Below are 24,626 nucleotides of genomic sequence, written 5' to 3'. Positions count from 1 at the left end.
GAACTTACCTCAGTTACCCACCAACTCCCCATCTGCCCCACAGGGCTATTCAACTATTAGAGCTTCATAGTCATGCAGTGGTAGCTGGTTCCTCCCGACAAACATGCCTGCACAGAAATCTGTTTCAGTTCAGGGTTCTCCCTCCCATTCTCCTCCAGGACTGTTTTTATGGGCTATGATAACCCTCTGGCACTTCTGCTTTGTTCTGTGAAGGCCAGGTGTGCTCCTGCCATCAGAAGATTGTGGCAGAGGTGAGAGATCAGATGAGATGCTGAGTGGCTCTGGCAGGTACCAGCTTCCTAGTGCCTGAGCACAGGCTCTGAGTGGGGGCAGGTTGAGAGCAGGAGGGAAGGGTGCAGGGAGAGAGCACAGAGCACTGGCTGAGCACTGAGCTGAGCATGCCCACAAGAGAGACATTCCGAATGTCCCCAGTGTTAATTACAAAGGACCAGAGGACAGAGGGAACTCATTCAGTTACAAGCTGAAAAGAGCAAATGATCGGTTACATTCTTGAATGTATATTAGAACCTTAAATGCCATCGCATGTTGGCAGACCACCCACTGGTAACTGTTTACGTATGAACTTTCTAGACCCTTGACATCAAACAACCCAGAAGTAACAGTGACTTCTTACGGACTGCCCTGCTATCACAGAGCTGCTGCCCACATCTCTGTGTTGTCCTGCTTTTTTTAACTATGGCGATATGGGTCACAGTGTCTTCCTTTCCCCAACATTTATGAAAAATGCTCTTAGCTCTTGCTCTGTAGATGTTTTCACCTGCTAACTAGCCCTGCAGCTGACCACTGGGGAAAATGTCCCAGGACCTGATGCTTTCTTTTACTGGATAGCATCTTAATGACTTAGTAAACCCTTTTATTTCAGAGATCCTTTGGTCTCCAGAGTTTGGGTTTAACAGTGCCATGGCCTCAGCCAAGTTTTGCTTTTCAGACAAGTTGCTGCTCCCTGGAACAGACTTAGACCTCTGGAATTGGAATAATTGGCCGTTTGAAATCTAAGACTTGTGCTCTGGTTTAGAAAAGTGAGCCTGGCCCTTGAGGGTTAATCTCCAAGACAAGGGAACCTATTCCTTGGCTTAGGAGCCAGGGTGGAAGTCTTGCACAGTCAAGGTTGCAGGAACCATAGGATGCCTGTTGCTGAGTAGGAGACCCAGTACCTGGAGAGTGATCAGTCCCTGGGGTCCTGAAGTACTACCTAAGTACTGGTGGCTCTCTCCCAGCTCTGATTTCCCCAGGCCATGGCCTGAGGCCTCAAATTTCTGTGGATGTTTTCAGCCCAACTTGCTTGAATGAACTTCAGTGGGGTTTGCTTCACACAACCTAAAAGAAATGTGATGAGAACAAACAAAATGGAGATCAAGGCTACCTTTCAGAACATCTCTTCCATTTGGCCTCTCTTTCAGTAAGCTGGGCCAACCTCCTTGTATGGTGGTCTCCCAGGTCCAAAAGAGTGAAATGGAAACCTCAAAGACATCACATGTTCTTTTTTTTTTTTTTCCAATTAGCAGTGGATTTTAATGTGTCACTCTGAAGATGCCCAGAGGTTGTCTGGCACTTTGTTCCAGAAGGATTTGGTCCAGTCTTATGCTAACTTAGGATTCAGAAAGGCATATAAAGTTGGGCCTCAAACTCCCTTGAGTTGGGTTGGGGCAGAAAGTGAACAAAAAAGTGTTTTGGGGGAGGCAGGATGGGTGTGGCTTGAGTTGTTGACCAAAGTAGTTGGTCCTGGTGGTTGCTGGGCACTGAGGACAGCACAAGCCCTCAGCTGGGCAGCTGCTGCTGTAATGGCCCCCATCTGCCCAGTTCACCAGCTTGCTGCTCTGGAACCACAGCTGGATCCCTCTGGGCCCCTTCCACTGGGTCACTGGCGTGGATGATGTTTCTGCTGACGAGAATGCTGCAGTCTCCCCGGAGGGTCCCAGGAGCAGCCTTGGTGGAATCACTGTGCCTGTCATGGCCCTTGAGGTCCGGACCACATTGTACCCTTCCAGACCATGGCCACCTTGGGTCGAGAGCTCATGTTGCTGATGAGGGCTGGGTGAAAGGGCTTCCTCTATAGGTCCTGGTAGCGTTCAGCAAGGACTCTCAGGGCCTGCAGTGTCTTGTGACAACCAGCTTGAAGCCCCGCCTCTCAAGGTGCTGGATCACAGCTCCGATGAGCAGCCACTGTGCCCATCTGGCTTCACTGTAACCAGGGTGCGCTCCTGGGTTCAGGAGGGCCCACTGGAGCTGGGGGTGGGGGGAGCATGCAGCCTGCACAGTCGCGCCTGAAGCTCTGCACACATGAAGAGGCCATCCATGATACTGGCCGGCCTGGGCGCCTCAAAGATACCATTTTTACCATACCCTTGGTCAAAGCAGTTGTGAGGCCACTCCTGATGGCATCTGTGTGTAGAGTTTGTGCCCATGTTTAAACAAGCATACAAATTTCAGTTTCTATTTTTGTGGTTGTTTTGGTAAGTTATACTTTTCTAGGAATTTCTTACATTGCCTGCTTCTTTCTTCCCCTGCCCCCTCTCTCTTTTGGTACCAGGGATTGAACTCAGGGACATTCAACCACTGAGCCACATCCCCAGCCCTATTTTGTATTTTTTTTAGAGATGAGTTGCTTAACACCTCACGGTTGCCAAGGTTGGCTTTAAACTTGCGACCCTCCTGCCTCAGCCTCCTGAGCACACAGGCGTGCGCCTCCATGCCCAGCCCCATTTTCTTCCTGACTCTGGTTATTTGTATCTTTTTCTTTTCTTGGTCAGTCTGGACAGGAGTTTACCAGTGATCTTTTATAGGATTTATTTGAAAAGATTGACTTTTCAGTATGTCTCAGCTACATCCCCAGTCCTTTTTATTTTTTTATTTTGAAACAATCTCACTAAGTTACCCAGGCTGGCCTTGAACTTGGAGATCCTCCTGCCTTGGCCTCTAGGGTTGCTGGGATTACAGGCATGCATCATTATACCCAGCTGTATATTTGTTTTTAATTGAATCAATTTTCTTTTCTTCTTCTTTCCTTGCTTTTAGTTTTCTTTTTCCTTTTTTGGTCCTGGGGATTGAACCCAGGAGCACTTTACCACTGAGCTGCATTCCCAGCCCTTTTTATTTTTATTTTGAGACAAGGCCTCACTGAATTGCTGAAACTGGTCTTGAATTTGCAGTCCTCCTGCTTCAGCCTCTGGAGTTGCTGGGATTTCAGCTGTGTGTTACCACACCTGGCTTTTTCCTGCATATTGAAATGAATGTTTAGCTTATTGGTTTTCAGGCTTTCTCTTTTCTAATATATGCACTAAATTACTGACAAAGTACAGCTTTCTATTTTGATTTCTTCATTGATATCAGATTGTTTAGAAGTTTAGACTTGTATTTCTTAATTTCTAAACATGGAGATTTTTCTAGCTCTCTTGCCTACTTGCAATTGGTTTGGGAACACATTTTATATGATTTCCCTCTTCTGACATTTGTTGAGGCCTCGAGGCTCTTGGCATGTGTTCAGCTTTTGCTAATGTGCCATATGTGCCTGAGTCACAGTCCTCAGCTCAGGATGCACTGTTGTAGCTTGAGATTCTGAGACAGGGATTGGGGAGGTGATCCCAGACAGCACTGGCAGGGCAGTGGGAAGTGAGACAGGGACGGGGACGCAGCACCTAAGGACCTCATCATCGAGCAGATGACCACCGTGGGTGACAGTTCTCTGGGGGACTCTGGGAAGCAGTGGAGAGACTGATTCTCCAGGAAGGCGTGAGGGTACTCACGCACCAACCTCCACCAGCCATGTTGTCTAGGGCTATCTGGGGGCTGTTGTTCCTCCCTGCCACTTCCTGCTGGCCAAGCACACAGGCAGAGTGGGCGCTGGTGGAGAGGAATCTCTGTGGCAAAGAGCAGCTGCCTCAGCTGCTGCCACCTCCTGGGTTCACTTCAGCTGCCACCTCCTGGCCACCCATTGCCACAGCAGCCATTGCACAGCCTGGCGTAGCTGCCTCAGCAGCAGCCACCACCATTGTACCATCTTTTCTGCCATCACCCCCCTCCCAGCATAGCCACATTGCTGGGGGTGTTGTCATATCAGGGAATCTTTCAAAATGCCTCACTCCATAAAACATGGCTTCGCCCACCCAAGCAATGGGTGTGGAAGGTGGAGAATTCTGGGAAGAGTGGAGTGGGCCTGAGGCAGTGTGGGGGGCCGTGTGCAGGTGCTGCAGTGCTGGAGGGAGCTGGTGACCTTCAGGATTCTGAGGAGGCCGAGTGTGCTAGTCACTGTGGGTGTGAGGAGGTGGGAGACGTTAGCAGGAAGTGGGGTGCATCTCCCAGGGTCTCCATTTTACCTTTGAGAGCTTTCCAGCTATAATGGACGATTTTGTGCTTGCTATTGAACATTCTGACTTTGTTGAAAACCATAATCACTACAATAATGATAACATTTCAGTCAGTACTTAACCTTCTTTGGGTAAACAGTTGGTGCCATGAAAAACCTTCAAGCAGAATGTGTGCAAGGTTAAAAGCAGATCCTGTAAGGAACTTAATAATGTTGAAAGAAAGTGTGCTGCCTTCTGTCATAAAGTGTGTTGCTTTAAAAAGTCCTGATGCCCAGGCCATACCTGGGCTAATTAAATCAGAAACTTGGGGCAAGATCCAGACATTGATAAACTTTTTAAATTACCATTTTCAAAAACCCAGCCAAGATGCATCCATCCAAGGCTGGTACCTGGCTGGAGGAGTTCCTCATGTTTGATTCTGATTGCTTTATGATACTAACTTACTTGGTAATGAGGTCCTCAAAGATGTTGAACTTATTTATTTATTTATTTATTTATTTATTTATTTATTTATTTATTGGTGATACTGGAGATTGTACCTGGGGCCTCACACAAGCACTCCACCACTAAGCTATATAAGGAAAAAAATTATTTTTAAATTTTGAGACAGAGTCTTACCAAATTGCCCAGGCTGGCCTCAGACTTGCCGTCCTCCCACCTCTGCCTCCTGAGTAGCTGGGATCACAGGCTTGCACAACTGCACTTAGCTAGGATGTTGAACCTATTCTGAAGTCCCTGAAGACATAGGGTTTGCAACACCTCCTTTTTTTTTTTTTTTAATTCAATGAGAATTTGCCAATAAGTTCATGACTTATGAGACAAGGTCACACACAAGTAATATGAATGAATCCCTTTCTTCTTCTCTGATGGGCCACAGATTACTGGCTGCATGGTGGGTGAGGTCCATTAACCTAAGGAGAAGGACTCCAAAAACATTAGGAAGCAGCAGAAATGCCAAGGATGTGGACAGGTTTGCACAGTGAGGGAGCCGCCCCTGAGGCTCCAAGCCTGGAGGCCTGGATGTTGCCACTGGAGCTGCCCCTGGCGGAGAGTGTGAATGGCAGTTCCAAGGCCCACCTTGGCCTTCCCTGCTGCCAGTAGCACAATGGTGGTGAGGAAAAAGGGGCATGCAGATCAGCCTCGAGACCCTGCTCGCAGACCTCAGGCCCCGGGAGCCAGGCTCAGGCAAGCCGGTCTAGAGTATGGAAGTGCCTGATGTGGGAGAGGAAGGACACAAATGCAGTGGTACTAACTAAGTGGATGTCACCTTTATTTAAAAAAATAACAATGACATTTTTTTCTGTTCACCATCCAGTAAGACATTTTTTGGCTTTTTCTGATCCTTTCTCATGAACACTTTAAACTACCTGAGTCTTTAGGACATCCTTTCCTCTTGTGTGGTATGTTCAATGTTTCATGGAGAGATGTTTGGCTTGGTGTCACTGCACTGGACTGACCACAGGAATCAGCATAATGTGGGCTTGGTGAGAGCTCAGCTGTAAGTCCAGGTGAACTTTACATGATGAAGTAGAAACATCCCATTAGTGTTTCTGCACTACCTTTTTTCTTTTTCTTTCTTTCTTTCTTCCTTTTTTTTTTTTTTTTTTTATGGTGCTGGGGATTACCCAGGGCCTTGTGCATGTGAGGCAAGCACTCTACCAGTTGAGCTATGTCCCCAGACCCTGTGTCTGCACATTTTGAGGAAATGGGAAGAGGACCGTAATGCACATTATGGAGGCCTCAGCATCATAGGAGATGGTCACATGGCTCTCAGCTCACAGGCATCCAGAACACTTGGCAAGCAAGATCTCTTCTTTTTCTATGGTAAGATGCTTATACACAGGATGAGATTTGCCAATATTTACATTTGCACTGTCTGCCAAATATGCAGATAAGTTGGCAAAGTCTAGTTTCTATTCATATATCAGCACTCTTGTTTTCCAAAGTTTCATCACAATTCTCATAGACCCCTAGAAGATTATTTGAAACCCTGTTTTTCAAATCTAAGTATCTAAGATCAAGGGAGACCCTTCAATGTTGCCTCCATGATTCAACATGAGAAGCGTGATCATTGGTAAGACCTCGAAGATTCGGCTTTACACTGTCTGGGGCCAACACATCCGCTCACAGAATTTAACCTTTTGCTCATCCCCTGAGAATCTCATTGTAATCAATCAGAAAGTGTAATTCTGTTTCATAGAACAGTATGGGAGTGCAGGCGTGTTGGTGGGGTATGCCCAATCAAATTCAATAGCTTCCATTTTCAATGGGACATTGATGTCTTTGAGGGTGAAACCCCCCACTTCTGATTGATTTAGGAATACTTGCCTATCTCATGCTGAACTCTTGGGATCTACCCTTCATACATGCTTCTGCATACTCTTTCCCACCAAGCACAATCCCATGTCATCTGTAGTCGTGTAGTGTGAACTGCTTTGCCTGCTTACTTTCCTAATCCATTGTATGTGTCTTTCCATTTGTCACTAAGACATCAGAATCACTTAGTCTTTGTTTCCAGTGATGTCTGGCAATGGGTATTGTTAGCATTCTGATTTTTAATAGCTAAACTCTAAATAGCTAGTATCTTTATGATACTAACTTACTTGGTAATGAGATCCTCAAAGATGTTGAGCTTTTTTTTTTTTTTTGGTGATACTGGAGATTGAACCTGGGGCCTCACACAAGTGCTCCACCACTGAGCTATATTTCTAGTTCTTTCAAGGAAACAAGATTACAAACAAGATGGTGTTTGTAATGTTAAAAATCAGAGTAGCACTGCTCAGTCCTGAGCACAACAGCTAATCACGTCACACACTGCTAACTCAACTACTGCGTATTGAGGTTGCACACTGTGTCACTTCATCCAGAAAGATGCTGCAAAGTGTCATTCATACTGTGAGTCACAAAGCATGGCTCAGGAGAAAAACAACAAGTGACTATGGAAGGTAGTCGACCTCTGAAATCCACTCTCCACTCAAATTTCCCTGTAAAACCACGACATGTCAGCTGCCAACCCAACAGTGCTATTTCAATGTCTTAAAGCATCACAGTCGTGCTGGGTTCCCAGCTGAGCTTTTACTGTGGCTCGCAAAACAGCTCCGTCTCAGTCTTCCCTGAGTCAGGTGGTTCCACTCTTCCAACTTCTCAGGCCAAAGGCCTCAGCGGTATCTTGGACCCCCTTCTTTCTCTCCTCCTTACCCAATGCATGAAGAAATCCTCCCGACTCAAGATTATATCCAAGCCCAGTTGCTTCCCTTCGTGCTGTTACCAAATCCGGACGAGCTTCTATCACAGTTGTGTGCGGAAGCAGCCTCCTCCCTGATGTCCCAGTTTCTGCTTCACCTTGACCTCCATAACTGTCCTCCACACAATAGCCAGAGACCTCCTTTTTAAGATGTAAGAATACATATTGTTGCTCTGACTGGAAGTGTGCAAAGGCATAAATCTCACTCAGGGCAAAAGCCAAAGTCCCTTCAGTGGCCTCCAAAGCACGGTGCAGCCAGACGTCCTCCTCCTTGGGTCTGCCCTCATGTCCTTCCAAGCTCCAGGCCACTTGTCCTCTTCTCTGCTCTTGGACACTCCAGGCTCTTCTGGCCCTTTGCATAATTGTTCTGCTGGGAACCCTCTTCTCCCAGATAAATGTGCTGATAACTGTATCACCTCTAAGCCTTTGCACGAATGTCACCTTTTGCCATCTACAATCACCCACCCAACCCTCTAACCCTCACTTTTTTCCTTTAAATTCCTTATTATTATTATTATTTTAAGATACCAGGAACTGAACCCAGAGCACTTAAACACTGAGCCACATCCCCAGCCCTTTTTTTAAATTTTTATTTTGAGACGGGGTCTTGCTGAGTTGCTTAGGGCTTCACTAAGTTGCTGAGGCTGGCTTTGAACTCATGATCCTCCTGCCTCAGCCTCCCGGGTTACAGGCATGCACCACCCCACCTGGCTTAACCCTCATTTCTGGTACTCCATCCTGGGCTCTTTCCCTTCAGCCTCGCCTCACACACCATCTCAGGCTCTCGTCGATTAGCTGTATGATTGTCTCCCCCGTGAGAATGGGAGCTTTGCAAAGCCAGAACTCTCTCTTATTTGCTTGCTGTTTTATCCACAGCATTTAGAATAGTGTCTGGCACACAGTAGGTGCTCAGGGAACATTGAGAACGAGTGAAGGAGGCAGTCACCGTGCTCTTTTCAGGTGCCAGAGAGGAAAGTGGGCTGCAGCTGTCGTGGTGGACTAGGAGTATGGTGGGCGAGGGTCCTGGGCCTTGTGGTCAGCCACGGCGCTCTCACTTCCTGCTCTAAGTGGCACAGCCAGCTTACAGGTTGATCAAGGCTGCATTCACCGGGGAAGAAGGTTGTAGGAAATGCAAGTGCTGGCTGACTTCAGAAGGTGGCCAGGTACCTCACAGGTGCTCGCTCTAGTTCTCTGCTCAACCCAACGCTGCGTCAGGGCTCAGAGTCCTCCCTGGACCTTCTCCACACACCCAGCAGATGAAGGAAGAGTGGGGCTCCAGGATCATGGGGATGTTTATCGGGAGCCACTTCTGGAAGTGCTCTAGGGGCTGTCACAGTTGCCATCATCAGGGCTCAGCCGAGCTCACTGCACAGTCACTGAGGAAGGTAACACACCGTGTTCTCTGTGGCACTGAGTGAGCTCTGACCTGGTGCTTGCCACTCCGGGTCCCCTCACACGGGGAGGAGCACTCAGTGTAGACTGTGTGCAGCCACCTGCACTCGCCACTATGGACGGGCTACATGCGTGTCCTGGAGCAGTGGAAGTATCTCGTTTCATTTCTAGGAATTTGTGCTAGAGAAACCTGAGTGGAAATACAAATGTGCAGGGACACATCCTGTGGTGTTTTTTGTTTTTTGTTTTTTTTACATTAATACATACTTTGAGACCAGTTTGGCTAGATGCTGCTTTGTCTATAAAATGGAATGCATATGGCAATTTGAAAGAATGAGATAAACGGGGCTGGGGCTGGGGCTCCATGGCAGAGTGCTTGCCTAGCACATGTGAGGCAGTGGGTTCCTCAGCCCCACAGAAAAATAAAATAAAAATAAATAGATAAATAAATGAAGGTTTTGTGATCATCTACAACTAAAAAATTACTTAAAAAAAAGAGAATGAGATAGATCTTTATTGGCATTTGAACAGATGATCAATAAAATGCAAGCTATGATGCAAGTATATGATCTCAGAAAGATTTTTCTGTATATTAATTATCATTTTTAAGTAATACTTGCAAATGGTGCAGAGTTCAAAAGGTACAAAAATCTGTGCATTGGATTCCTTTCACCTTTGCTCTGCGTCTCAGTTCCTCTCCTTGCAGGCAATCAGTATTACCCGGCTCTTGTATGTCCTTTTAGAACATTCTTTGCACACACCAGCAGGTGCATACACATGCAGGTGCACTTACCCACATGTGCACACGTGTGTTTTTATCCCCTCCTTTTCATGCAAGGACTAGCCTTCTTTACATGCTCGCTCTTTTCTTTTTTCACCTAAAAATTTAATTTGGCAGTCAGTCCATATCATACATAAATATATATTTTTTTCTTTTTTGCAGTGCTGGGGATCAAATCCAGGGCCTTGTGCATACTAGGCAGGTACCATGCTAGCTCTGCCACTAAGCTGCCCCCTGGTGCCTTGTTCTTTTTATGGCCACATAATTAATATATGTGGATATACAGAGGAATCGTGTGTACATTGAGTGATTTCAATAGGATTATGTGAAAACAGACTCTTCAGAGCTCCTGCCAAGGCCACCAAGGCTCTGCATATGGCTGCTCTTCTCAGTCTTCCTCTCAGACTTGTCTCTAGACTCCCATTGACCAGGCTTTCTTCAGGCTTCTTCAAGGCCTCTTTTTAGATGGACTTCAGCCTCAACATCCACCCTGTGGCCTTCCCAGCCCAGTCTTAGCAAATAATCCTGCTAAGTCAGTGAGAATCCCCACTCCTGATATCTGATCAAGTCTCTCATCCCGCACCTCCTTGTTAGGTCGGTCTAGCAAGGGATGGGTACTTTTTTAGGGATGGATACTGGGGATTAAACCCAAAGGCTCTTAAGCACTGAGCTACATACACTCCCAGCCCTTTTTATATTTTATATTGAGACAGAGTTTTGCAAGTTGCTTAGGGTCTTATTAAGTTGCTGAGGTTGGCCTTGAATCTGTGATCCTCCTGCCTCACCCTCTGGGATTACAGAGTGCCACTGCACCCAGCTAGGATCATCCTACCCTGGGTGTCTGACCCCATCACTCTGTTCCTTGGCTGTCACCCCCAGTGTCCTTGGTTCAGAGCTGAGCCCCATCTCTTTCTCCTGCAGGATCCCTGTTGCAGAGTCCCTAGTACAGCAGTGGTCAGAGGCAGGCTTTGGAGAGTGATTGATCCTGAGGCTCTGACCCCACTGTGTGTGAATCCACTGGTGGACGGGAGGTGGGGAAGCCTCAGGAGGTGGGCCTAGAAGTGGGTGACTGAGGCTTGCCCCTGAGGGCTGTGCTGGGACCCCGGGTCCTCTCCTTCCTGCCTCTCTTTGCTTCCCTGCCCCTGTGCAGTGAGTAGCTTGCTCCATCCACCCCCTGCTACAGTGTCCTGCCTCACCACAGGCGATAAAACTGTGTGGGTGTCCTCCCTGGCAGGAGAGGCCTTCCCTGGCCTTCTCCCCATGGCCGCCATCTGCATGGGGCTTTTTTAGGTCCTGAGGCACCTGGGTTTGGAGGGATACCAAAGGTGGAAGCGTCAACTAGATGTGTTTTCATTTACTTTGTCTCTGTTGGATCACAGTCTTTGAGAGAACCTCGGTTCACAGAGGGGACCCCCTAACCCGTGTCCGTGGCGGTGGGTACCCCAGTGGATCCCCCTGGAAGTGGCTGTGCTGTCCTACAAAGCAGCAGCTTCCCAGAGAGCAAATCCACCTACTGTTTTTGACACATCCACGCCATGGTCTGTCTCGGTGCCTCCCATGGCCCGGAAGTGAGAGTGAAGGTCCACCGCAACTTGATTGGCCTGGCCTCACGGCCTTCTTTCAGGAGAGGTGACTTCTTGTCATCCAGCTTAATCCTAGTCCAGGCCACTATATGCCTTTCCTTTCCAATGTCTACCAGATTTGACAAGAAAAAACCAGAGGAGCTGCCTGTAGCTCACCACAGAGCTGGGGGGGTCCAGCTGCCCTGCCCACCCGCCTGCAGCCAAGACCACGGTGCAAGTGGAGGTCCCTTCGCCGACGTGTCCCGTATCCAAGGGTGACAGCCGACGCACTGCGGGGCGAATGCACGCTGTCCTCCTGATGTGACAAACATGACTCCTCAGGAACAGCATTTTAAATATGTATAGAACTATGGCTTTTATAAAAGTTGGCAACACGTCAGAGATGACTACATTTCACATTTACACTCATGGCTGCGCAGCTTGTGAGGTTTGCAAGAATGATCAAGACAAATAGAATTTGTGATCATTTAATGTGATTTCATTAAATCATTTTTTGCCTTCATTTCAGCAAGATCACTTATTTTTTTAAGCCAAGATTTTTATATAATTTGTAAAGAAGCAAGAAAGTGGGTGCTGAGCACCCTTGGGAACAGGAACTATTCAGGAGCCTGTGGCATTCATGATGTCTTACCTTCCTGGTTGCAATGTGGATGGTGCTGTCATTTGGGGACTAGTGTGGCAGTTCCTCAGAAAGTTGACCTGGGTGGCAAGAGGTTGACCCATGGGTACCAAGTTATGGCTGGATAGGAGCAAGGAGTTCTGGGGTGCTATTGCACAGCAGGTGATAAACACAATGGTAACGTACTGTACACTTCAAAACGCTAGAAGAGCTGGACGCAGTGGTGCACATCTGTAATCCCAGCTTTGAAGGAGGCAAAGGCAAGAGGATTGCAAGTTTGAGACCAGCCTCAGCAATTTAGTGAACACTTGTCTCAAAAAAATAAATAAATAAAATAAAATAAAAAGTAAAAAGGGTTTGGGTTATAGTTTACTGTAGAGCACCCCTGGGTTCCACCCTCAGTACTGCAAAAACCAACAATAAAACCAATTTAGAAAAGGATTTTGGAAGTTTCCTCCATAAACAAATGATGTCTGTCACTTCCCAAGCATCTACAAAGTGCTGGGCCGGGGGCTGGGGATGTGGCTCAAGCGGTAGCGCGCTCACCTGGCATGCGTGCCGCCCGGGTTGGATCCTCAGCACCACATACAAACAAAGATGTTGTGTCCACCGATATCTAAAAAATAAATATTAAAATTCTCTCTCTCCCCCTCTTACTCTCTCTTTAAAAAAAAAAAAAAGTGCTGGGCCGTGAGCTGGATGCTGGGGTCACATGTGCCACTGAACAGGCAGACAGAAGTCCTGCCTCAGGTAAGGGGAGAGATGAGAGAGAAAATAGGCATTCCACCAGGCCCTGTTATCCAGACTGGCCCTGGACCTGTGATCATACACTGGACACAGAGTAAAAGGCCTCGTTTGTTTCCTTTTTCCCTTTATTTGTACCAGGGACTGAACTCGGGGTCACTCAACCCCTGAGCCACATCTCCAGCCCTTTTTTTATATTTCATGTAGACTCAGGTCTCACTGAGTTGCTGAGGCTGGCTTTGAACTTGTGATCCTCCTGCCTCAGCCTTCCGAGCCACTAGGATTACAGGCGTGTGCCACCGTGCCTGGCTGGGACACTGTTTTTGATACAGAAGCCTCAGTGCCTGCCGGACCCGTGACTTCTGTCCAGAGTTGGTTCCTAGTCATCATCGGGTGAAGGAAGCCATGTTACCCAGAGCCCTGGCTCCACCCACTCTGGATGGATTGGCTACACTGGACCTTGGGCCACTCTCTTGTGGCCACAGTGGTACCTCACCCCTGCTGTCACCTCTTCTGAGTATGCTGTTGCTGTTTCAGTCCAATCAGCCCACTCTGGGCATTCCACTGTGACCCTTGAAACTCAATGGTCTCATGGCTGCCTTTCTGGGTCCTTTACAGTTTGACAGTGGTGCGTCTTTTGTCATAAAGTCTACAAAGCCACTATTGTGGCTTAGATATTAGGTGTCCCCCAATAGCTCATGTGTGAGGCAAAGCAGGAACATTCAGAGTGAATTAACCCCACTGGGATGCACGGAAGGCAGGCAGCATGGGGCTGGAGGAGGTGGGCATGGGGTTGTGACTCTGGAGCACACATTCTGCGTTCGGAGAGTGGAGCCCTCTCTCTGCTTCTGATCATCCTGAGAGCCCCTTCCTCCTCCACACCCTCCACCATGATGTTCAGCCTCACCTCCAGCCCTGAGGATGCAGCCAGCCGTCTTTGGACTAAGACACCTAAAACCGTGAGCCCTCAAATAAATTATTCCTCCTTAAAATTGTTCTTGTCAGGTCTTTTAGTCACACAGCGAAAAAGCTGACTGAGACATCCATCCAACGGGGGACTGAGAGCCAGGCTAGTCCACGAACCTGCGCGGTCCCTCACTCAGCCTTCGGATGTGGGGGCTCTGAAATGAAGCCTTCCGACTCTGCCTCCCTCCCTCCCCCTGGGCCAGCATTAGGAGGGTGGCTTGGTCGCTGTGCTCCATGCCCAGGGTGTGCCCGTGTAGCCAGACTGCACCACACTTCCCGCACTTCTGCGATCCAGCGTTGGCCTCTGCCGAGGGCAGGCTGGACATTCATCAAGAGTCATAGCCATCGCAGCCTGGGCTGGGGGCAGGCCATTCTGCTGCATGGCCTCTTCCCGGTACACTGTTCCCACTTGGGCCCACCTGGTCCTTGGCATCTCCACCTGATTAAATTCTATGTGAACGCCCATCAGCTGGGTTTTGTACAGACGAGCGCATGAGCTAAAGGAAGAGGATGGAATCAGCAACTCCATGTCTTTTGGTTCACTTGTTTACAGATGTGGATTTTATGAGGAATGAATCCTCTCTGTCACTCACCTGTAAAACCATAGTTTTGTTTTGTTGGGGGTTTTGTTTTGGTTTGTTTGATGTTTCGTTTTTTTCTCCATGTTTTTAATTTGTGCAGTATAGTTGTAGATGGTGGTGGGGTTCACCATTACATATGCACACATGAGCACAATCTAACAATATAATTGGCACCTCTGCATCTTTAAAATCTCCAGGGTGGCCCCAAGGAACAGGGATTTCCACAGGGACAGGGACTCATTTTTATTTGGGCATCTAGGTGGAGGTAGTCTGGCTGCCATAATTGCCCTTCATCTTTGGGCCAGGGAAGGGATGGAGGGATTTGGCCATCATGCAGTGTATTTGGTGTGACTGCAAAATAACCTCAAGATTCGTTCAGGATCCTACCTGACCCACCGTGAGAAGGACTCTGTCCAAAACTCTACTAGCCCCATAAAGCCCTCTGTCTGGTGGACCCTGGGATGTTCATGCTCTCCACTGTGGAGCCAGTGCATACAAGAGCCATTTCCACAGCTTCTTTAAGGAAGACCTGAGAACCTGATTCACACCTAACTTTTTCCAGTGGCCTTTTGAAGCAAGGGAAGAGTTCCTGAGGCTCCCTGACCTGTCACTCAGCTGATCACTGTGAGGATATGGAGAGATCAGACACTTCCAGCACTTTACATGTTGCCTGGAACACAGCCCAGCAGCCACCAATACCCTGTGCTTGTCCTTTTGGAAAAAGAATGCAAACCTCATTCATTACCATTACTTCATCAATATTTTAATAACATATATTCCATTCTGTTCTTAATTTTTCTAATATGCTTTCAAGTATTTTATAGAATTTAACTACTCATAATATTTCTTGGAAGTAGGTTAACATTTTGGATACCAAGTCTCACAGAATGCAAATGACTTGCCTCTTATTTTCAAATAACTGTACACACACACACACACACACACACACACACACACACAAAAATATATATATAACCATAGCATCCTTTCTACATATAGCTATATAACTGGACTTGTAGTTTACATGTTTATTTATTTATTTAGGTACTGGGGATTGAACTCAGGGGCACATGAGCCACATCCCCAGCCCTTTTTTTGTATTTTATTTAGAGACAGGGTCTCACTAAGTTGCTTAGTGCCATGCTAAGTTGCTGAGGCTGGCTTTGAACTTGCAATCCTCCTGCCTCAGCCTCCTGAGCCGCTGGGATTACAGGTGTGTGCCACAGTGCCCTGCTAGACTTGTATTTTAAACATATATGTGTACTCCTTACCCTAGTGTTTGATTTAGCAAATTATTATCTTTAAATGTCATTGAGGGTGTCAGGAACTGTGTGCCAACCACAGCTACTAGACGCCTATGGGGAAAGCATTTCCAGAGAGCAAGATGGCAAGACTTAAAAGACCTGGGAAAGTATCGATATCTTACCCCAGCAATTCTCAGTCTAGAAATTCATCACACTGTGGTTTGTGACTGTGGAAAAAGGAGGTGATGCAATTACTTCAAAGTCCAGGAGTGGCCTGGTAGGGTTTGACAAGGTCATGCAGTAGAGCCTGAGGAAGCATTACGAGAAGATATTGATCGCAGGTTGCAGTCCTCCTACGGAGCCACAGGTTCCGCACCCATGAATTCAGTTAACCATGGAATGAAAATATTTGAAAAAAATTTGCCTCTGTGCTGAACACGTATGACTTTTTTCTTGACATTATCCCATAAACAATCTAGTGTAACAACTACTTACAGAGCACTTTCACTGTATCAGGAGTTATAAATAGTCTAGAGATGATTTAAAGTAGGAGGAGATGATCCTTCTGTAGGAGGATTTGCAGATTCTGGTGTCCACGGACCAGTGTCCACGGACCAGTCATCCGTGGATACTGAGGGACAACTGTGCTTAGGAGTAGAATGCCTATTCTCGACTTCATTTAGATCATTTTAAATGTGCAAGAGTAGTCAGAACATTTTTGATAAAGAAAATCAACGAAAGGGGACATCTGTCATTCTGATATCAGAACATTTTGTGGAGTGTGGCCGCTAGAATAAGGTAGTATCACCCCATACCAGAAGACAGGCCAACAGACTAGATTAGATGCCCATTTACGCATGCACATTTAACCTAGGATAGCAGGGCAAAGCAGATCTGTGGCAAAGAAACTAACTTCAATGACAGCGTTGGAAGAGTAAATTTTTTTTTTTTTTGTAGATGGACACAATATCTTTATTTATTTTTATGTGGTGCTGAGAATTGAACCCAAGGCCTCACACGTGCATGGCTGGTGCCTTACTACTGAGCCCCAGCCCCAGCCACCAGAAGAGGAAATTTTTAAAAATGATCCAGATATATTAAAGAGCTAAACAGAAAACAGTATACTGGACAAACACATAGAATTGTTTATTTAATGAAGGTAAGAAAGTCTATAATACAGACAGAAAATGTAACAGACAAAGATGAATAAACTGTTTACATCAAAATTTAGAACTCTGCATAGCAGATGAGCCATCAACGAGCTTACAAAACAGAGAACTGACTGGGAGGTACATACACACCAGGTGTAAGAAAAATCCAGAATATACAGAGGGGTCTTCTAAATCAAGAAGAAAATAATAAAAGACAAATGATTTGACCATGTAGATGGTTGGTAGATGGGATAATCTTCATTTTGCAGCATTTTTCTCAGTAATTTTTCAGTCTTTTGGGATCTCAGCTTTGTTCTCAAGCTGCACAAGAAATAAGCACCACACCCAACCACTTGGGCGGTCAATTAAGGCTCAGCAGCTTGCTCCTCCCCTGTCCAGGAGGTGGCGCTGTCCTGGAGAGACCAACGTAAGCGCCTTTCACAGGAGGCCTGGGGCAGGGACCTGCTGCTGCATGGGAAGAAAACACCAAGGTGGAGGATCACTTTCCAGAGCATATTTATTTAGTGTATTTTTGGGGAAATATACTAACCTAAAAAAAAGGGAGGGTATTCATTGTAAAAAATGGTGTACTTTTTTTTTTTTGAGAGAGAGAATTTTTAAATATTTATTATTACTTTTTGGTGGACACAACATCTTTTTTTTTTTTAATGTGGTGCTGAGGATCGAACCCAGTGCCCTGTGCATGCCAGGTGAGCGTGTTACCGCTTGAGCCACACCCCCAGCCCAAAAGTGGTGTACTTTTAGTTAGGAGCCGGTTAGTCATTGTGCACAGGTAAGTCCATATCCCATATTTTAAAGGAATAGAGATACAGTTCATCCTTTTAGCTCTTAGGTTGGACACTAACTACACAAGTGTTTATCTATTACTTAAAAAATTAAAATAAATAAAAGTAAGCCACATATTCTGATAATGATGTAGAAATAAAGATTCCGATTGCTAGAAAAAGGAATTGGTAGAAATAAAACCTGATGTTAAAGAAACAGGAAAGAAAACAAGGCAGCCAGGCACAGTGGTGCAGTCTGTGATCCCAGTGACTCAGGAGGCTGAGGCAGGGCAGCAAAAATTTGAGGCTAGCCTCAGCCCCTGTCTCCAAATAAAGATTTAAAAGGGCTGAGGATGTAGCTCAATGATAGAGTGCCCCTGGGTTTGCCAGTACTTAAAAAAAAAAAAAAAGAAGTCATAAGATTAATCCCAAATTGCTTCCTTCAGGAGCCCATTTAAGGATGAAGAAAGCAAAAGGTTAAAAGACATGCATTTAGAAATGAGAAAGGAAACGTAACCAGAGCTGTGTGCAGATCGCTGTGGGCCACTCTGCCGAAGACACTTCCTGCTGAACTTTTTTTAAGAGTTACATTTGACACAAGAAGCCACTGAACCAGCCCTCCGAGTGCAGATGGGAGTGAAAGGGTTCTGCAGCAACAGTGGCAGAGGTACTTGTCCATCAGGGGAGGTGGCCACATCACTGCAATGGACAGCAAGACTGGAGTGGCAGCCAGGTGCTTTGACACGGCATTTCTTGGAGGAGACAAAGAGGGAAGAGGGTAAAAGGATCATTTGACTAAATAATCAGAAAAATTGAAGAGCTGGAAGCCAAGCCCCATGGCACCCACCACAGTGAAAATCCCAGGTCCTCATTCCAGTTCTGCGACAGAGTCAGTTCTCAGATTCCTCCGACAGCCCAGGTCCCCTGAGGAGGGGCCGGCATTGCGTTTGTAAATGCATACACTAAACACTCCTCTACTTCTCCCTTAACGGGACCTATGGCCATGCTCTAGAGCACCTGTCCATCACAGAAAGGGGGATGTGCGGAGCAGGGTTCTGAGGTGACGCTGACACTAGGGGGTCTGAAGTGCTGCCATCACTCCCTGCCCAGGACAAGCCAATGGGGGCAAGGAAATAACCAGGGTCCTGACTCACGCTTGCCTCGCCATGTGTCCCGTGGCACCATGCATCCAAGACCCACCTTGCAGCTGTATCTCCATCTCCTCATTGGGATGGATATATCTAATGGCTCGCAGAATCTACACTCCATATCTTAGGAAGGTCCAAGCATCCTGTGTCTAGACAAGAGATAACACTACCACGGCTGGGGAAGGAGTGCAGAGATTTGCATCTCCATCAAAGACTGAAGATGCAAAGACGGTGGCTCCTGTCATACCCTCATTTGGCTCATATGTGCAAAACCCATATGGATTGCGGTAGGTGACAGTAGACCTCCATCAGCCTATTTGCAACTGCAGGGCTGGATTTCTACCTGAGTGAATCCTTATGGCCTTTGGTACTTGGTTTGTAGCTATTGACCTGGCAAATGCTCTTTTCAGTTCGCATCAGTAAAGATGCAAAATTATTTTGGGAAAGATAGAAGAAGAGATTTTTTTTTTTGCCTTGCCCCAGTGCAATGTAAACTCTCTTCCTCTTCCCCCTCCTCCTTCTCTCTTCCTTCCCCTCCCTCTCCCCCATTTATCTCTCTCTCTCTCTCTCTCTCTCTCTCTCTCTCTCTCTCTCTCTCTTTCTCTCTCTCTCTCCCTCTCTGTCTGCAGATTGGAGGATTGAACCCAGGGGGCACTTTATTCTGAGCCACATCCCCAGCCCTTTTTATTTTTTATTTTGAGACAGGGTCTGACTAAATTAATGAGGTTAGCCTTGAACTTGGGATCCTCCTGCCTCAGCCTCCCGAATTGCTGGGATTACAGATGTACACCATTGTCCTGTCTCCTCCCTTTCACGATACAATCCACAGGGACCTTGATGAAAATTTTGACATTATACAGAACACGAAGCTAATTGTACTCGGTTGAACAAAATATTCTGAGTGCTCACGTGACAGCTGGTGAAAGATAAGGTCCCCTTTCCCTAAAGTTTAGAGCTTTGTTATATTGGTAAAAGATCTGAGGATCCACTGGTCTGGGACAAGATGTTTCATTTCACATACCCCTACTGCTAAGGGAAATACGTAACGTTTGTTGGAACTCTTTGGATTTGGGGGAATCATATCTAATGTGCAATATAGTATTGACTCCTCATTTCCTAGTTCAAATAATGCCCAGAGCAAGGGGACACTGCAGTGGATCCAGGGTGCACACTGCCCTGCTCCCTGGCCTCCATACTAGCAAGTCCAGTGGAGCCGGTGTGTCCATGGTGGATAAAGATGGCATGTGGTCTCTGAAGTACAGAGTCGCCCCACAGAACCCTGGAAACTGGGCCGAGGGTGTGCCTTCTGCAACAAACAACTACCTGTGGTTCATTTGAAGATCAGCTCCTGCGACGCCACTTGCCATTCGGCTTTAAAAGACACTTTGAAATTGACCGGGAGGCATCGAATGACTGAAACTGGAGTTGTCTTTCAAGGATGATGGAAATGGTAATCAGGAGCAGGTTCAGAGAATACAAGGCAGTTAAATGAATACGTGGCCCAGATCTCTACATCTTCCTCCTCGGATCCACTGAAGCCACTCTCCACCTCCCATCTATGGCCTTGGGTAGGTCTGCACAATCAACTGGTGGAAGCAAAATCCTGGGCCTTGTTGGTGTGAGCTGAAATGGACTGAAATTACACAACAGCCCTACTGAAGGTGGCCCTGAAAATTGCAACAAGTGGAAATCTTGTCATCGATCAGAACTATTGGTCAGCTATTGGGCTGTCCCTTGTATGTAGGAAGAAGAGGCCTGAGGCTTCTTATCACTACAACAAAATACCTGACACAGGCTACTTATGAAGAAAAAGAGGTTTATCAAATCCACATTTTTGGAAGTTCAGGGTTATGATGCCTGCTTTGGCTCAGTTCTAATGAAGACCTTGGGGTGAATAGCAGATGGTGGAGAGTGGGCAGGAGCAAGTATGCAATTACATCTTGAACCGGGAGCAGAGAGGACGGACAGCCTCCTTCTGTAACAACTCTTTGTGAACTACCTTCTGATAGTATGCCCACAGTAGGCACAGAAAATAAGCCATCGATGAGTCTATGAAGCAGAACTGACTGGGAGATAGCACAAGTACTGAGTGTAAGAGGAAAAGAATTCAGAACACACAGAGCACCCTTACAAATCAAGGATAAAAAGAAAGGACTTGACCATGGAGATGGTTGGTAGACAGGATAATCTTCATTTTGTACCATCCGAGTGGTGAGGACGACTGTGTGTGAGTCCTGGTGAGTTGCTCCTGGGGTCGTCTGATGCATGGCCCCTTCATTACTTTCAGAGTCTCTTGCCCTGTCAATCCAGATGGAGGAGAGTAGGTACCAGCAGCAACCACAAATTCCCAGAGCTTGTCGTCTAAAAAGGTTCTCAGGACTCAGTAGTTGCACATGAAATCATTTCCTTGTAAAATTCTAGGTGATCTACTCTTGCTCCTGACTTTGCAAGATTATTTTTCATGAGTCTTTCAGAAGTCTAAATTCCACTCCAACCCCAAGAAATGAGAGAGTCTCACCCTTGACAAGGCCACCAGTGTGAATGCAATGCTTCCTTCCCACTTCCTGAAAGGACACCAAGAGCCGTGAGCCAGGTGCGCGGTGGCGTCTGCAGGCGTGTCCTCCTGATAGTCTGCTGGAGGGAAAACTCCGGGAACCTCCCAGGCAAAGCCGTGTCCCTGGGCTCCCACTGGGTGGCATTGGCAGAGTCCATTGTTGTCTGCTAAGATACATCTGGTTTCTGCAGAAACCACATGGGACTCAGATGTGGGAATCATGGAACGGCACCTCCACCTCCTCAGCCTCTTCCCTTCATGGGTGGCACCAATCTGAGCCAACCCCATGGGGAGCATTATTTCCTATTTGCCACTTGGGTCAGGGGAAGCAGTTTCAGGGGTTCCTGCTGGATGCTTACCACTATGGTAGTGGGGATCCTGTGGGGGTTATTCCGACTGCCACACGTGTCTTTTCCCGCTGTACATTCATGGGTTGCTGAATTGGCCATCAGGTGGTCCCATGAGCATAGTGGATCCACTAGGAGCCTCCCCTGGTCCAGACCCTACTTGCTGCCTGGCCCTTTAATGAAGATGCTTGAGTCTCTGGTTGTCAAGTTTAGCTCAAATCCCGTGTCCCACAGTCCACGAAACGTCTCACTATTCCTTTTCCTTAATGTATCCTTCCCTGAACACAGGATCCCAGTCCCTCTGGAAGAGGGTTGGAGGAATCACTGGTCATAGATCTCTACCAGGAAGTGGCAGCATCTCTCCTAGCATCCAGCCTTCCTCCCAGCCAAAGGGTGTTACTGACTCTAGTGTGGAAACCAGGTGAGTGATCGGGTGTTCTCGTGCTGGGATCTCTGCCACCAGCCTCCTCATAATTGCTGATTCCCTTTGGTGGCTGTAAATTAGGCTATGTCTTGCTCTGGGGACACCGTGTCCTTTTAGCATTTCTATAATTCTCCCTGGGAAAAGACTCCCATGGCTCCGTCATTGTACCTGCTCTTCCGTGGATCACAGCAGCCTCACCCCCCTGCTTCTGGCAGAGGGGTGCAGGCACCTGGCCTCAGGACCCCATTGTCCAGCTCTCCCTCCACCAGTCCTGGTTTAGCTTCTTGCTGAGGCTGGCTTTCTCATGGCTCAGGTAAAGACATGTCCCTCAGGTCTCCTGTCTGCAGTGGCAGATCCACTCAGCATGTCCATTCCCGAGCCATTCGATCCTTCAGCCACAGTTCTAGTAGCTCTGCCTCGCCTCGCGCAGGCCACTGTGCTTCCTAAGTGTCCACTGAGTGTCAGCACCATCCCTGGGTCCTTGCTGAGTGTGTTAATCCCGGTCCACACAACAGTGTTCATACGTCAATAAACCATGGTTATCCAACCTTGGTTTGTCTTCCTTGGTTCAGAAGGAGAGCAGTCCTGTGTGTCCCTCAGTGCCTGCTGGACATGGTGGCCATACCTTGTCTTCTTGTGGTGCACAGTTACTTTGTTCCCCAAGCAGATCCACGTCCTGCCAGTCCTGCCAGGCAGCAGCAGTCGCTGGAAATTCCCTCCTAGAACTCCTGGGAGTGCATGAATCCAGTCTGTATAGACCAAGCTCCAGCCACAACATTTCCATCTCCTACCTCCTCACCCTGGTAAGAGGGGGGCTGAGCGCTCTCTCAACCAGCTTCAGTTTAACCATTCCAACTGGCAGCTCAGTGAGCAGCACAGAGGAAGGTCGACACCACCATCCCTGGGTCTCCTTTCCCTCCTCCTCCTCCTTCTCTCTCTCTCCCTCTCTCCCTCCCTCCTTATCTCCCTCTCTCTCCCTCTCTCTTCCTCTCCCTCTCTCCCTCCCTCTCTCTGCCTCCCTCTCTGTCCCTCTACCATTCTCCCTCCCTCTCTCTCTCTTCCCCTCCCTCCTTCCATCACCTCTCCCCCTCCTCCCCTCTCTCCCCCTCCCCCTCTCTCCTCCTCCCCCTCTTTCTCCCCCTTCCCCTTCCTCTCTCCCTCTCCCCCTCTCACTCTCTTTCTCTCTTTCCCCCTCTCACTCTCTTTCTCTCTTTCCCCCTCTCTTTCTCCCTGTCTCTCCCTCCCTCTCTCTCCCTCCCTCTCTCCTTCCCTCTCCCTCCCTCTCTCTTTCTCTCCCTCTCTCTCTTCCTCCCTCTCTCTTTCTCTCCCTCCCTCTCTCTCCCTCCCTCTCTCCTTCCCTCTCCCTCTCTCCCTCCCTCTCTCTCCCTCCCTCTCTCCTTCCCTCTCCCTCCCTCTCTCCCTCCCTCTCTCTCCCTCCCTCTCTCCTTCCCTCTCCCTCCCTCTCTCCCTCCCTCCCTCTCTCCCTCCCTTTTTCTCTTCCTCTCTCTCTTCCTCCCTCCCTCTCTCCCTCCCTCTCCCTCTCTCCCTCCTTTTTTCTCTCCCTCTCTCTCTTCCTCCCTCCCTCTCTCCCTCCCTCTCCCTCTCTCCCTCTCTCCCTCTCTCTCCTTCTCTCTCTCTCTCCCTCTCCCTCTGTCCCCCCTTCTCTCAATACTTATCCCAAGAAGAAATGGAAAGATGGAGAGATGGGCATAGGCAGTGGTCATACATTCTCATCAACTGTTTCCACCACCGCTGTGGAAATGATTCTTTTCATTTTTCATTGATAAACTTTTTTCCTTTTCTTTCTTTACTTTTTCGTGTGTGTGTGTTTTCTTGCTGTGCTGATTAATTCATGAACATATACACATATACATATTTGTTTATTTTTTCTCATTTTCAGCATTTAAAAATTATTGTTATTTTCTTTGCCTTGTTTTTTGGGCGTTTTAGGGATTTTAGTTTGCTTATTTTTGTTTATTTGTTTCTTTTTCTTGCCCACTAATAGCCACATTCTCTTGTTCTCTCTACTTTTTCCTATTTTTCTCCTCCTTCTTCATAACCATCACTTTCAACATCTCTTCTGCATTCTTTTTGTTCTCACTTCGAACATGCTAAACTCTCTTACCCTCCTATCACATTTTTTTCTATTAATTATCTGTACTTTTATCATCTTTTAGGACTAACTGGTTTATATAACTCCTTCCCCACCATTCATGCTGTTGGGATTATTACTGCTGTGGTTGACATAGTTGACCCCTGCTTCTTACTTTAATGACAGACCTAGTTAATTGTTATTTATTGTTTTTGCTCTTGGCAGTTCACGACCCCACTATTCCTGTTTTTGTGGTGATTACTGTGGTAGATGTGCTAGTAGGCACTGAATACTTATTAAGGCTGTATAGTGTTTGTTTTGGTTGTTGCTAGTGTTTGTTTCCCCTTTTTCTGTGAGGTGCTAGGAATCCATGGGAACACAAGTTCACAGGGTAGAGATTCTGCTGCTTAACTAAACCCAGCCAAAAGACAGTGCACTTTGCTCCACACACAAATTAACCACACTTGAACTTCAGCTATACATTAATACAAAGAGTAGAAAAGACAAAAATCTAAACTAATGACCAGTTCCCAAGTAGGAACAGATAGAGGTGGGCTCTCAGGTTTCACTCATGAACATCCACTCCTACAGCAAAATCAGAAAGAATTCACAGAGCTGTGGATATCTACCTACAAGGGCTCTCAGG

At 47.2% G+C, this 24,626-nt stretch overlaps 1 pseudogene; it reads right to left on the bottom strand.

The window, feature by feature from the left end:
* Positions 1-45: 45 nt before the first annotated feature.
* On the bottom strand, positions 46-2,318 carry LOC101962818 (nucleoside diphosphate kinase, mitochondrial pseudogene; annotated as a pseudogene).
* Positions 2,319-24,626: the final 22,308 nt, after the last annotated feature.

This window comes from Ictidomys tridecemlineatus, chromosome 12, assembly GCF_052094955.1.
Source record: "Ictidomys tridecemlineatus isolate mIctTri1 chromosome 12, mIctTri1.hap1, whole genome shotgun sequence".
Lineage (NCBI taxonomy): Eukaryota > Metazoa > Chordata > Mammalia > Rodentia > Sciuridae > Ictidomys > Ictidomys tridecemlineatus.
Note: the sequence above shows the minus strand (reverse complement) of the source record. Positions and strands in the feature narration are given on the sequence as shown.